Genomic DNA, 3,135 nt, shown 5'->3' with positions numbered 1-3,135 from the left:
AGGGGCTGGGAAGAGAGGGAATAGGGGGTGACAAAAATGTTCTGGAATTAGATAAGGGTAATGGTTGCACCACTTTATGAATATACTAAAACCCACTGAAGTGTACACTTTTAAAACGATTAACTTTATGCTGTGTAAGTAGTATCTCAGTAAATAAAATAAAAAACAACTTGGTGAAGTCATGAACGTGGAAACTTTGAGTCACTGTGAACATATAAAACAAGAAACTTTTAAGTTTGCACCAAAGAAATCTTTCTGTTGTAAAATATTTTACATAGCATTGCTGATAACACTGAAAAACTTCATATCCTTAGCTACTTTCACTAATACCCACCAGTGAATTTTCTGTTTTCTAGTGGAACATTGTTAACCCAATGAAGTCCTGGTTGATAGAATTTTAAGCAAAATTACCAAAGAAAGGATTTTCAGTTATAAGGGATTGAGAAATGGTGGCTGCAGGCATTCCCTACTTCCTACCACTAAGAGAGAAAGTGATGGGAGGTTTCAAAGAAGCCTCAGAATCTTTGGAGAAGTCTGCCCTTCCTCTCCTCACAGCTGACCTCAGGGCAACCCCTGCCCCTAGCCTGCCTCCCCAGTGAGCCACTGAGCCACCACTTCCTTGGGTTGTCCGGGTCATGTTGAGTCACAGGGTTTGAGAAGCCCTTCCTAATAGGAGGGGCTTAGCTCTGGGGCTCTGGGGTGAGATTGGTGGACCTGACAATGTGACCTCTCTTCCCCTAGTCACCAAGTGTTCATAGGTGCTGGGCCATTGCCATCACAGCATCAGCCTGTCCATGGGTTGGTCAGAGAACAGTCTCCTGTCAGTCTTCCCCACTCCAGGTGCTTACACCTGAGCTCATCTTGGGTTGGGCACAGCAGGGTGACCACAGTGTATCCTGGCTCAGGGATGGGTTAGACAAGGCACAATCTCAGCTCTGCCACTTCTGAGACCTTCGGCCTGAGTGTGCTCACTCAAGTGAAGTCTCCCCACAAGCAGCCTTACCTCATCTTGTAAGTGGCCTAAGAAGACCACGTCTTCAGCTTCATGTCCTTGGCATTCTATTCTGAATGAACTCACATGATCCAAGACTAAGCTATGGTTCCTGGAGTAGAGGCAGCCTCTTCTTGTTCATCTTCATAGGCAAACTGAAGATCAGAGGTGTGAGCCACAGGGAGCATACCTCATTAATTCGCCTCATCAAAGCAAGGCCTTTTTGATCATGTAGGAAGGTCTGATCATCCACTGGGCACACTAGGCCCTTACATGTAGGAGGGACGTGGGGAAGATCCTTCCCCAGCCCAAGACTGAGCAGGGGACCTAGATCTAGTAGGTCCTGTCTTTTCACTAGAGGATTAAAAGAGCAGAGTTTCAATCTCCATAGGTTTCTGTAATCTGTAAACCTCCTTGAAAATATGGGAGGGACAGTTCTCCCCCTGGATGGTCCTGCTGCCAAAGACTGATTTCTCTGAATTCCTAGGACTTTCAGAATTGCTCTTGGTGGCCCCAGTCATTCTTGGGCCCAAAATCCTTGCAGCTGGGCTCTTGGCCAAGATCCTGAGCTCTTATCTTTTTTTCCACATGTCCCCTGTGAATTGAAGATACATTCCTCTTTTGCAGGAATTTGCTTCTTGGAACATCTATATTTTTAGAGTGAAATTGAATAAATAAAAATAGGTTGTACTTGCTGCGTGCTAGCCGCTGTTCTAAATGTTGCCAGTATTTACTGCTTCATTTTTCATGACAGCCCTGTTAAGGTTAGGTACTCTTGTTACCTCCATTTTAAAGATGAGCAGAGTCACAGAGAAGTTAACTAATACGTGCTTGCAGACAGCCACTAAGTGGTGGAGGAGGCAAGAGTCAGTTCTAGACATTCTGGCTCCACAGCCCATGCTCTTAGCTACTATGCTGTATTCCTTTGAAACTTTATAAAACATAACCCCATATTAAACTCAGGGAAAATTCTATGCTATTTGTCTTAGAACAATGTTACTTGCTCAGACAATCTCATATAAAATTAAGACTTGATTTTCTTTTGTGGAAACCTTCCAAAATAGTTATGGTGCGGTCTGAACCATTTCATCTCTGAGTCCTTGAGTACAGTGATCACCATCACCATTCGTTTGGGTTTTCGTGCCTCTGACAACCCAGTCTTGTTTACATTCAGTCTGTATTCGTATGCTTGTTCTCTTTGATTAACATACCCCTGGAAAACTAACAAGAAGGTTTGGGGTTTGAGGCAGACGTGATGGAGGCTTCCCGAGTGTGTGACCTGTGGTGGCTTCTGCCACTCTAGCTGTGGACTCCTTCTCGGGCTGTGTTGGCTGGACCTCATGTCACCATCATTCTGTTTGTGTGCTGGCCGCCAAGTGAGGCTTTCAGTCTTCTAGAACCCCATTTGGCCCTATTGCCTGACAAACCCTAAACTTCCTGAGTGATGCTCAGATCATGGCTGGATGCCTGTCGTGCCCATGTGCTCTCACACTCACTTCTGGGCACCATGACCAACTCCAGAGAACCACTCGTGTTTGCAACTTCTACCCTGAATTGTGGGGCTTCCCCTCTTGGGAGATGAAAGCACCGATGCAGAATGAAGGCTTGGAGTTATTCCAGTCCTTTGATGCCTGAAGATAGGTTGTATGTTACTAGTGAAGATATCACACCCTGAAGCAGGGCTCATAAGGTATTATGATCACACCTCTGGTCCCCTGTAGCAGAGTTAAGAGTAAGGAGATGGAAGCTTATTTGATTTGCTGTTCTTTCCTGTTACATATATTAATCAGCTGGCTAAATTATAGGCTAGGTTCATGGAATGTTTAGCTCTCAAGCATCTATCAAAGGCTTGAAATGTCCATAACAGGTGGGGGCTTGGTAAATGCCAGGACTTAGCATGATTGAATGGGTGTTTTGAGTCATGGCACATGGCAACATGGAACTAAAACAGATAGATCACAAGTGGCTGGTAGAAATAGACTGGGAGAGAATTTTAACACCTAAAATATGACAAAGATTTGTCCTTACGAGCTTCTCAGTTTCATGAAGTGTTCGTTTTCCTCTAATCAAAACTCTGTGTTTGTATTCTATATTTCCTTCTAAAACTCTTTCTGATTTTTCTCACTTCCTCTTTATTTCCTCTT

The sequence above is a fragment of the Bison bison genome, unplaced genomic scaffold (genome assembly GCF_000754665.1).
Source record: "Bison bison bison isolate TAMUID 2011002044 unplaced genomic scaffold, Bison_UMD1.0 scf7180017846165, whole genome shotgun sequence".
NCBI classification, from domain to species: domain Eukaryota; kingdom Metazoa; phylum Chordata; class Mammalia; order Artiodactyla; family Bovidae; genus Bison; species Bison bison.
This window is presented reverse-complemented; position numbering follows the sequence as displayed.